The sequence below is a fragment of the Stenella coeruleoalba genome, assembly GCF_951394435.1.
Source record: "Stenella coeruleoalba genome assembly, chromosome: 13".
Lineage (NCBI taxonomy): Eukaryota > Metazoa > Chordata > Mammalia > Artiodactyla > Delphinidae > Stenella > Stenella coeruleoalba.
Window position 1 is genome coordinate 46,750,594 of NC_137159.1, and position 12,416 is coordinate 46,763,009.

At 37.3% G+C, this 12,416-nt stretch overlaps 1 long non-coding RNA gene across 3 annotated transcripts in view; it reads left to right on the forward strand.

Annotated features, from left to right (window-relative positions):
- LOC307196582 overlaps window positions 1–11,941 on the forward strand; it is a 473,030-nt gene extending 461,089 nt beyond the window's left edge. For 2 of the 3 annotated variants that reach the window (XR_013831174.1, XR_013831176.1), the window contains exons 6-7: window positions 2,701–5,017; window positions 9,701–11,941. This is a non-coding gene — a long non-coding RNA (uncharacterized lncRNA). Of the gene's footprint in view, window positions 1–2,700; window positions 7,712–9,700 lie in introns of those variants that run through there. The other variant, XR_013831175.1, reaches the window with a different exon arrangement.
- The last annotated feature ends 475 nt before the right edge of the window (window positions 11,942–12,416 follow it).

Here is a 12,416-nt window from a genome sequence, read left to right on the forward strand (position 1 = left end):
AAGATTGAAGGAACTAAGGAGAAAATGATGTGTATCTCTCAAAGGGCCTAAGCAAAAGGGGATATGTTCAGAGACAGGAACCTCTTGAGATTCATTAAAGATCCCCACTATTTGAACGGTTTTAGTATTCCAAGGCAGTGGCTGTTTAATAGCAGTGAGGTTGAGCAGAGAGAGTGTGGCTGCACTGTCAATTTGGACTGGAAGAGATTCATGCCCAAACTGGAGAAGTGTTTCCTCCAAGTCGATTAAAAGGGAAGATTGCAAAAAGGCCCTATCCTTGACAGGAAAGAAGAGGAGTCTTCTCTTTAGAGTTCTGCCATCATGGCAGGGTGTGAGACCTCCCCCTTGGGTCTCCTGACTCTATTTAATTGAGGTTTCTGTTTTAATTTTTTACATATGTGCCAGGTGGTATTTTAAGCACTTGGAATATTTGTGAACAAGACAGATTAGCACCCTGACCTCTGGATCCTACAATTTAATGGGGGACAAAAGTCAAACAAGAAAACAAGCAAACAAGATTATTAGAGGTAGTGACTCATGCTCTGAGAGGGGGGAAACAGTGATGGAATGTGTCTTGAAGTTTATATATGTAACTACGGGGTAGGAAATTTAAGAACATGAGATCATTAGGGAATAACTATTTATAAAGGGAACATTTGCTCAAAGACTTGAATAATGGGAAAGGGACATTCTGTCATGGATTAGGCTACAAGGTTGTCCAGGCAGAAGTTCTGAAGGAGGAATATACTTAGCCTGTTTCAGAAATTCAAAGAAGGTCACTATGAACCAGCGAAAGTGAGAAATGAAAAAAGAATGGTAAAATATAAGATTGGGAAAGTGGACAGGGATCAAATCATGTGGGATAATGCAGACCGTGATAAAATGATTAGATTTTTTTAATATCTTTATTGGAGTATTATGATAAAATGATTTGATTTTTTTAATATCTTTATTGGAGTATTATTGCTTTACATGGTGTGTTAGTTTCTGCTTTATAACAAAGTGAATCAGTTATACATATACATATGTTCCCATATCTCCTGCCTCTTGCGCCTCCCTCCTGTCCTCCCTATCCCACCCCCTAGGTGGTCACAAAGTACTGAGCGGATCTCCCTGTGCTATGCTGCTGCTTCCCACTAGCTATCTATTTTACATTTGGTAGTGTATATATGTCCATGTCACTCTCTCACTTCGTCCCAGCTTACCCTTCCCCATCCCATGTCCTAAAGTCCATTCTCTATGTCTGCGTCTTTATTCCTGTCCTGCCCCTAGGTTCATCAGAACATTTTTTTTTTTTTAGATTCCATATATATGTGTTAGCATATGGTGTTTGTTTTTCTCTTTTATTCTAAATGCAAAGGAGAAATTTTAGAAAGCATTTAGCAGGGTAGTAATATGATTTGCTTTATGTCTTTAAAACTATTCCTGTGACTGTTGGGTGGAAAATGGATTATAAGAGAAAGGACAAGAATATAAACAGGGAGATTCGTAAATAAATTATTAGTATAATTTGGGTTAGAAATGAGGGTGGTTTGGATTAGGCTGGTGACTGTGGAACTGGAGAGAACTGGGCAGAATCAGGATACCTTTTGAGGGCATTATCAATAGATCTTGCTAGTAGATTGACTATAGAAGTGTCAGGCCTAGAGAGGAATGAAGGACAATTATGGATTAAGGACAATTCTGTAGTTTTGGACTTGAGTAACCAGGTGGATAAATGTGACATTTATTGAGGTGTAGACAACTGAGTAGGAAGCAAGTAATAGAGTTGGGGTAATCAAGAGCTTCATTTTAAGATAAAATCCAAATTCTTTAGCCTGGTATCCATCTATGTGTACCTATGTCTAATTAGATGCTCTTTACAGTGTAGTGTTTCATAAGTGTTTATTGGATTAACATATGGAAAAGTCAGTGAGCTTACCTAGTTTCTCTCAAACTCAGGTGAAAGCATCCACCGAGAAAAGCTTACTGATTCTAGAATGCTATTGCCCAATTTTTGAAAAAGGTCAGTTCTGCCCCATTAATCACTAAATAGTTATAATCACTTGCACTGTAAATTGTAAAATTTGCCTCCTTGAAATTCACCAGACTTCTGCAAAACCTCTATTAACCCACTGCAAGAAATATTCACTTCCTGAGTGAATACAATATTTGTTTAAGAGCCAAAGCTAGAGAGCCCCATTGTCACTTTATGAAAATTAGCTTTCTTTTCCCTTGAGGTAAATTGCAGATTCTTGCAAATAGTATAAAATGTGACCTATGTTCTGTATGATAAAGGAAATATCTCCAATCATCCAAATTGCTCAACAAGACAGGCTTATTCTTTCACTCATATTTTAATTGCTGTAATGTCAGCCTCAAAGCTCATTAAGTTTTTTAAGAAACCATATCTTGGGTGTAAAATATTTTTATTGAGAAAATGAATTTTTTCCTGCCTTGAGAATAGCTCCCTAATTAGAAAGCACATACCATTAGTGCAAGTATATCACATTAAACATACCCTCTGATGAATTGATAATTCATCTCAATCTCAAATTATAATCATTTTATTACCTTTCTGCAAGAAAGAAACCTCCAGTGAAAGGAGAAAAGCACTAAGATATTTTGAAAAACTGGACTGTTCTTGGCTTAGGTTTCCTTGACGGTCATGTTTGCGTAGATGGTTTATAATAATTTTATTGTTTTGTTTTATTCTTTCAGCATCCAATTGGCATTTGAACATGCTGCCTCCAACCCGCCACCCTACCGAGACTGTTACGTAACTATTTATATTTTATTTTGCAATAATCTCAAAATTTTTTATGTTTGAAGGAGCTGAAAGAAAATTACATCTGTCATCATTAAAATATCTTCCATTTATTCTAGTCATTATGGTGATTATATAAAGAGCATGGTCTGTATCTTCCTGAAGACACTGAATCGTGCCAGCAGAGAATGACTATCTGCTATTGTCACAGAATCAGCAGTTTTAGGCAGCATATAATACATTAGCTTTCAAATTTTCTTCAGTAGAAACTCTCCAAGTTTAATTTACTCAACTGTATGGAGGTTAAAGATCTGCTGGTAAAGGACTCATCATTAACAGTGATTATTCATCGTCACATTTGAGTAGGCAAATTCCACTTTTGGAGATTTTCTTGCTAAGGAGAATTAATGGGAGCTGTGGAATCACAGTGGAAATGCCAGGTCACAACTCTGAAGGTTGAGACTTAAAAATGGAGAGGAACCTAAGAGTCCCGGCCAAGTGAGCAGATTGGCTCCTTGTCAAGGCAAAGAGGCAGAGAGCAGAGGCAAGAAGGGAAGCAGGAGTGACCTAGAGAGCCAGCCTTACTAATCTCACCAGCTTGACTAAACTTTTGACAGGTGTCTTCCTGACTATAGGCCCCTGACTTCCCTTTTCTTAGAGAAACCTGGAACTGTAAATTCCTTCTTCATTCCTTTTGAGATATAAATCATGTACAACCCAGGAATGTCTTTCTCAAGGACCTAGGAGTCTTCCCTTGGAACTATAATCATCAAGAAAGATGTTCTAAGCAGTTGAGAAAAATCAGTGAGGCCATCAGTCTTTCAAAGTGGATCCTATTGACCACTTACAGGAGAATTACTTGGATAATTAACGAAATGCAGATTTCTGGACTATTTCAGAAAGTCTTAAAATTAAACTATCTGGGCATGGTTCTCAGAATCTCTTAGATAAGTTCCTGAGTTTTCTTTTCCACACTAAAATCTAAGTATAACTGCCGTATAGCAAGTAATTACAGTAAGCTTCATAATAAAAAAGTAAAATATGACGAAAGTCATGATAAAGAATTTGAAACAATGGAAAGGAGAATTTTAATTCCTTCTTTATAATGATAAAAGCAGAGAGGTAGAGGTTTCCAAGTTATATTGCACTGAGATAGAAAAGAAATCTTAAATCACTTGATTTTTCTCCTTGTGTTTTTTTTCCCCATAAAAGACCTCATCAACTGAGAAGGTATTATCCTCCTAACATTTTCTACTGAAGAAAATTCCAGAATTCTTTTCATTTGTTCATCAGAATGTATGTGATTATGTTTGGCTATGCTTCTTTGTAAATTATTCTGAATTTCTTACTACATTTGAAATTTACTTCTTTTTATTCAAACCATTAGTATTATGGGAAACTAGTGATAGTTTCAGGAGAAAAAAAACCTCTTCCCTTTTATTTTCATTTTTCTAAATGAAAAATTACATTAAAAAAAATATTCTCCAATTTGTAGAGTAAGGAAAATGATGTCCTAAATCAGGTCCAAGAAAATTGCCACTGGTCAACTGACTTTCAGCACAGTGATTTGGCTAACTTTTGGAGGCCCTTTTTTTCTGGAAAAAGTGTCCTTTCTCTTGATCCCCTTATCCCTGTCATTAATCACTTCCATGTCTTTAAAATCTATTCTGAAGGGAGGCTCTGTCAGCAATTATTTACACTAGAGAGTAGGAATTTATTATATCACTGTGTTTCTTTCTGATATTTCCACTTCAGGAAATTTTCCACTGTGGAATCAAACATTTTCCACCATTAGTGAGGAGGAGAGAATAATTCTAGAAGCAGGAAGGCCTTTCTAGTGTCTCTAAAATTTACCTGTTTCCTCCTACCATACCACCTTCTCTAAAACAAACCTTTTCCTGAGAAAAACTATACATTCCAGGCCCTTCTCCTTGGTAAAAAGACGATAGCTCCAACCACAATATGAAAAACCATGAAGGAAAAGAGGCAGAAAATCAAGTGAGGGAAATGTAAGTAAACAGCCTTCCAGTGTGGGACATTTTTAGTCTGTGTTCTCCTATTCTTTTGCCCATTTCCTATCCACTATCACAAGTTGAAGCATTTAGATTTGAATGTGGGTTTTCCCTGCCACAGCTTCCTACCTATGTGGGCAAGAGAACCCTGGCATGGAATGTGGGCCCTTGGATTATCTCTGACCTGAATGAGTGCCCCAATGGAAACGCCACACTATGCCTTGACTTCTGGATGGAAGACCAGGAGAAAGCTAGGCTGGTAAGAGTCAGCTTCTCCACACACACAAATCTTCTAATAATTAGCAATCACTGGGAGAAATACAGGAAATTGTAAGTAGGTTAAATTGCTTTTTTGTTTTAATGCTCTCCTTGTTTGCACTTGTCCTGGTTTGGAAAGCCTCCCTCTGTGTGTGAAGCTGCACTGCAGCCCTCAGTACAATTAAAAGCTTGGTGAGAGACTAAAGCTTAAAGAGTTCTCTCAAACAGAGCCTTTTATTTTTAGGAGTGGATACCAGGGGCTCTGTAACACACTTAGATTGGGAGAAACACTGTGCCCTAAGAGAGCAAGGGAGCATGTTTGATTTCCAGCCACCCAAAAGAGGATCTCGTGCATACTCAGAGAAATGAACTTTGGAGGTTTACTCTGCTCTGCTTACAAACTGCCTATGTAACTTGTTTTCTTTCTAATAAAGCTGAAGATAATGAAGTTTTGCTGCTCAATATAATAAAATAATAGCATACAGGAAGGCATGATGGAAAGCTAAGTGGCTATAAATAGAGAGATGGGTTGAAGGCCAAGTACTGATGAAGTGCAGAACAGAGGTTTGGGGAGGTGATCAGAGCAAAAATAGGAGACATGGGCTTGGAAGACATACAGGAATAAGAACAGGAATAAGAATTTTGCTGAGACCTGAGAAGTGTGGATGCAAAGATGGATTGGTTGTAGCCTTGATGGCTGGCAGAGTCATCCATTTTTTTTCTTCAACATTTATTGAACCAGTACTATGTGTCAAGTGTTATGCTAGATCCAGAGGCTACTTAGGAGAATAGGAGATGGCTACTCTCTGGAAGAATATAGAGATGTAAATATAGATGCTGACAATTACATTTAAACTGGATTCAAATCAATAAAAAATATAGAATATAATGAGGCTGTCAAATGAAAATTGGCATTTGCCATCTGCCTTTACGAGAATTAAGTCACAGCCGCTGCAGTCGCCAAGCTTCAACACACCCTGAAAGGAGTTCAGGGTGTATACAGATCAGGAATGAGACACTCTGTGCTCTGGAAAAAACTGGCAGAACAGGCCTTCAAGATAGATATTTTCAGGAGAAGATTTATGAGCCCAAATTCCTGCATCTTCTCATATTTAGAAAAGCACTGAAATCATTAACGGTGACATCTGCTCCTCATGACTCGCAGCAAGCCTCTGCCAATATGTGTGCTTGACTGCACGTACCACCCCCTTCACTAAAATCATATGTAACACTGATCTTCCCCGCTACCACTTCAGAGCAGTTCCCCAGGGCCTTCTGAGAGGCTTCCAGGCTATTGCCCCAAATAAAACTTAACTCACAACTCTCATGTGTATTTTTTTTCAGTCAACACTGCCAACCTTTAAAATATTTATATTTCGAAGTTTTCATAACTTGCACATGAGAGAAAGTGTTTGAGAAATATTAAGAACAAAAATGAAACATTAAAGATGTGTGCCACGTGCCCTGTTCTTTAGTCTAACATACACAAGCATAAATATGGACTTGTACTTTCTCTCTATAGCTACATGTAAAATCTCCAAAATTCCAGTTGAAAGAAGATTTTAAGGAAATAAATGAGATGATAAGAGTAGACAGGATCTACTGGAATATCCATCCGTTTGCAACACACACATGAAAAGTGATCTCCTGAGGAATATTTTTGCGATTCAGGTGAATTAGAACCATAAGTAACTATGATGACTCTACGTAGAGAGATTAATCGTCAGTATGCTGCTTGAACTTTTGTTATTTGAAATTAACAATTTCATTCTATATTACGTTCCAAAATTCTAAAATAGCTCTAATGTAAAATGCAATTATTTTAGCTATCAAAGTTTCAACAGCCTTCTATTTAATTAAAAATTATTTCCTATATAGAATACCAGTGAACTCCTTGAAGCGATTTGAAATAGCTGCACCAATGACCTCATCAATATCAAATAATAATCTGCTGAAAACCAAACATAAGCAAATAGGTAATATGATAAATTACAAAAAATGGGCACAGTCTTCCTTCCCTCTATTTGTACTATACCTATGATGCTCTTCTCAATGAGAGGGGGAGTCTATTTTCCACCCCTTGAATCTGGTTTGATGATGGGACTTGCTTTGGCTCTAAGAATACAGTAAGATAGAGATGTGCCAATTGTGAGTCTAGGACTCTACAGACTTTGCATGCCTCCTCCCAACCCTCCACAGCCTCCACAAACATGTGAACAATCTCTGACTGGCTGCTGGAGGATAAGAGACCAGGTGGAACTAAGACCAGTATGGATCAGCCATTACTCATCCACATTAGCTGCTGATTCAGTGAACCCAGATGAGAACAAAAGAAATCCACGGCTGAATCCAGCTCAAATTGCCAACCTACAAAATTATATATTATGTAAATGGTTGTTTTAAGCCACTCAATTTTTGGAATAGTTTGTTACGCAGTGATAGCTAACTGGAAATGAACAGATGAACCACAGAATAGAATTCTTAAAGTAGCTTTAACTTCCAAATCTATGAAATCAGTAGAAAATAGAGCAACATTACAATAATACCCATTAAATCTTACTAAAACCAAGAAAACTAGAGCAAACTTGGTAAGTAACCTCACAGTTATATTCATTGAATTGTATTTTCCTGATTTCTTACTTGCATACTACAATTTCCAGTAAAAAAAAATTTTCATCTCTCAATAACAATCATTGCTCCTATTTTAGTAACCTATAAAGAACATACTTATAAATTGTATAAAAATGCAGGTCCAATATTTTTTATTTAAATGATATTCAATTTTTATTTATAGCAAATGACAAAAGTTCTTTCTTCAGTTTAGATAACTCTTCCTAAGCAAATAGTAGATCAATGAACAGATGTTGGAATAAAATAGCAAGTTTTAATCCTAGTACTAACAAACTGTGAAATATTAGTCAATTCATTTTCTCTCTGTTGTCCCACCCATGAAATGAAAGAGAATAAGGCCTCTGCCCACCTAGCTTTAGAGGGTGGCTAGGTAAGGTGAGACAGTTCACCTTAAAATACTTCATAAAACATAAAGTGCTATGTAAATGTAAGGTGATATGACTCTATTACATTGGGGAATAGCCTTTCTTCTGGGTTGAATAAACAGAGAGAGAAAGGAGAAAGAATCAGTTCTTAGTTAAAAAGTAATCACTTTATTTTGTGAGATAAAGAAAACATTGTGTTGCCCTCCCTGAGAAGTTGAGGGGAGACCGTCTGGTGGGCCCTCCAAGCATTTCACAATCAATCTCACATTTCATTAATCAACTGTGGGCATTGAAAAAGGCCACCTGTCCTCTTCTAGTTGTTGCTTAAAATGAAAAATGTTGCCCTGGGTGACTATTTTCTGATTAATATGAATATTTACTACACTATTTCTCATTTTGTCATCAATCCCCCACAAATATGTAAAGTCAAAGGAAGCTTATAAAAATATTGTGTTCAGTAAGGACAACAAGGGAAATGAAGGGGAAGAGACTGGGGGAGAGAGAGATACAAATAGAGAGACAGACAAAGAGTAGGGGAGGGGAGACAAGTGTTCTGGAGCAGTAAACTTTACAAATGCGTTTCTCCTGGTAAATCATGGTTTTTAATTTTTTAGGAGAACCTGTTGTTAACACTATGGATTTCATAATGACTTGTTTTGTTTTTTAATCCTTAGTCTATTTGCCTCAGAATGAAGTGCTGAAAAAATTAGTGTTTTAGTTTCTATGTCCACATGGACCACTTTTCTTTGCCCTATAGCAGGGTTGTACACTGAGCTGAGCCCCTAACCCCAATGAGCTGTGATAAGAGTATGTGTTATAGGTCCCAATGGGACTATAGTGGAACAAGCAATCATATAAACAACTTAACAGCCTGTGGGTCCGGGGGCTTATATTCTCATATTCTCTCTTTTTCTCTTTCTCTCTCTCTCTTCCTCCCTCCCTCCCAACTCACTAAGTGCAAAGATTCCTTAATTTCTTTAATAGTGGCAAGTTTTTCAGGGCACAGTTAAAAATAACACTCCAAGTTAAAATGTTCCTGAGAAAGTTCACAACAATTCATTGTAACATTGGTTAAGTGACCACTAATAAATCCTCTCTGAAGGAAGCATATCATAGACTGGAGGCAGTCATGAAATTGTGAGGTTACCCTATTGGAAAATTGAGAGAAGGACAATGACGGTAAGAGAATGGCATTGGTTTTGATTTTGAAGATGACCTTAATAGATGTCATAGTCTGGGCAATTAATTACCCTACATAGGAGGTAATGTGAATGGATCAAATTAAAATAATTGCCAATATAGGAACAACAACTCAAAGGGAGTGTGCTCATAAAGGTGAATCATTTAAGCCATTTGGGTTAAGAGCACAATGTAGCGCTTAGCAGCTTCTGGTATCTGCTTTGCAGTCTGGTCATTGCATGGCATAGACCCAATTCTCAACCTTCAGTTCCAATGGATTAAAAGTTTGCCTTCAGTTACATCAAGTACTTTCACTTTATTTTATGAAGGAATCAGAGCTAGGGAAAAGTCAAATAATATATTGGTCTAAAAGGTTAAATCACCAGCAGAGGATTAAAAGGCAATGGAAGAGAAGGGTCCTCTGAGGGTATTTTGTGTGAGATGACCTGGAACAGATCCTCTTACTCACAATAACCAATTACTCTCTACACCTTGCTCTTTTCTAACAGATAGTATCAGCAGTCGCAGTTACTGCAGGATTCAATCATTTCAGCAGAGACCCCCAGATGTGAAATGGGTGCTGATTATGGTAGCAGGTGAATAAGATATTCTTCTTACATATGACTGAAGAACGATTACAAATTCAAAGTGTGGAGGCTCTTGGAAATAAATCAAAGCCAAACAAAAACCTCCCATCTTTGTTAAAATTTTGATAACTGGGTCACATCTATCCTTTCTTGTGGCCGCTCTAATAGCTGCCAATTAGAAGAAAGCTCTAGCCTCCCTATTGTATCTGAGCAGTTATCTACAGAGTAATTACATGAGCCCTATGGTGAAAGTTTAGCTAACAGGCTTTTTTCAGCAAGAATTTATTATTTTGCTTGTGGCAAGGTCTCAATATGACATCAGAAAGTGAATAACGTGTATTCTCTGATGAAATTAATATATCCATTTGAAACTATAATTCTGCCTGTGAAAGAAATAGGCCTTTTTCATTTACATCTTGTGATTTTTGCCAATTTGTTATTCAACTCCATCCTACAACTTTATGTAAAACAGAGGCTTTAGAGTAATATATAGACTGCCACTGTGCTTCAGAAAGGGAATGATTAAAACAGGCCCCAAAGAATTAATTATCTCTACCTATAATAAAATCTCATGCACAGTTTTTGGTGTATACTGACATACTTTGAACTATATCAATCAGAAAGTTGACAGAAAATAAATATTTCTTATTAAATCATATTTTTAAAAAATATTTTGGGGATGAAAACGCATTTGCTTTATCTTCAGTCACTTTTGTGCCATTACCTGTTCTTCCTTATAATTCACCTAGAAAAATGGACTACCCTTAAAACATGGTTCCATCTGACACATGGATAACTTTGTTATCTAAAAGATACTTTGGTCTGATTGAAAAGGTATGAAGTTAGAAGTTAAACCTACATTCTCAAATTGGGTCGTATCTAAACAAAACCATAGAATGTCCTTTGGCCTCAAATGTATCATGTGAATAATGAGAAAAATATATCAAAATTGTTGTGGGAAGTAAATTGTATAAATTTCAAAACATATTATAAAATTACAGACGCAATATAAGTGTTGGTTAAAATGGTACTGTAGTAATTACTTAATAAACACAGTATTCTTTTGATGGAAAAAAAGGGACAAACAAGTAATCTTATTGCCCATTTTATAGCTGGAATATACCTCACGCTAGAGTTCACTGGATGACTATAATCAATAATGAAAAGAGGAGGAACCAAGATGGCAGAGTAGAAGGACATGCTCTCACTCCCTCTTGTGAGAACACCAGAATCACAGCTAGCTGCTGGACAATCATTGACAGGAAGACACTGGAACTCATCAAAAAAGATAGCCCACATCCAAAGACAAAGGAGAAGCCACAAAGAGACGGTAGGAGGGGCACAATCACAGTAAAATCAAATCCCATAAATGGTGGGTGGGTGACTCACAGACTGGCGAACACTTATACCACAGAAGTCCACCCACTGGAGTGAAGGTTCTGAGCCCCACTCACCAACAGGGAGGGAACACAGCCATACCTATCAACAGTCAAGTGGATTGAAGTTTTACTGAGCTCTGCCCATCAGAGCAACTGTCAGCTCTAAGGAACACCAGTCCTTCCCATCTAGCCTCTTAGATAGCCTCATCCACCAGAGGGCAGACAGCAGAAGCAAGAAGAACTGCAATCCTGCAGGCCGTGGAACAAAAACCACATTCACAGAAAGATAGACAAGATGAAAAGGCAGAGGGCTATGTACCAGATGAAGGAACAAGATAAAAACCCAGGAAAACAACTAAATGAACTGGAGATACACAACCTTCCAGAAAAAGAATTCAGAATAATGATAGTGAAGATGATCCAGGACCTCGGAAACAGAATGGAGGCAAAGATCCAGAAGATGCAAGAAATGTTTAATAAAGACCTAGAAGAATTAAAGAACAAACAGAGATGAACAATACAATAACTGAAATGAAAGCTACACTAGAAGGAATCAACAGCAGAATAACTGAGGCAGAAGAACAGATAAGTGACCTGGAAGACAGATTGGTGGAATTCACTGCTGTGGAAAAGACTAAAGAAAAAAGAATGAAAAGAAATGAAGACAGCCTAAGAGACCTTTGGGACAACATTAAATGCAACAATATTAGCATTATAGGGGTCCCAGAAGGAGAAAAGAGGGTGAAAGGACCAGAGAAAATATTTGAAGAGATTATAGTCGAAAACTTCCCTAACATGGGAAAGGAAATAGCCACCCAAGTCCAAGAAGTGCAGAGAGTCCCATACAGGATGAACCCAAGGAGAAACACGCTGATACACATAGTAATCAAATTGCCAAACATTAAAGACAAAGAAAAATTATTGAAAGCAGCAAGGGAAAAATGACAAATAACATACAAGGGAACTCCCATAAGGTTAACAGCTGATTTTGCAGCAGACACGCTACAAGCCAGAAGGGAGTGGCATGCATGATATACTTAAAGTGATGAAAGGGAAGAACCTACAACCAAGATTACTCTACCCGGCAAGGATCTTATTCAGATTTGATGGAGAATTCAAAAGCTTTACAGACAAGCAAAAGCTAAGAGAATTCAGCACCACCAAACCAGCTTTACAACAAATGCTAAAGGGACTTCTCTAAGTGGGAAACACAAGAGAAGAAAAGGACCTACAAAAACAAACCCAAAACAATTAAGAAT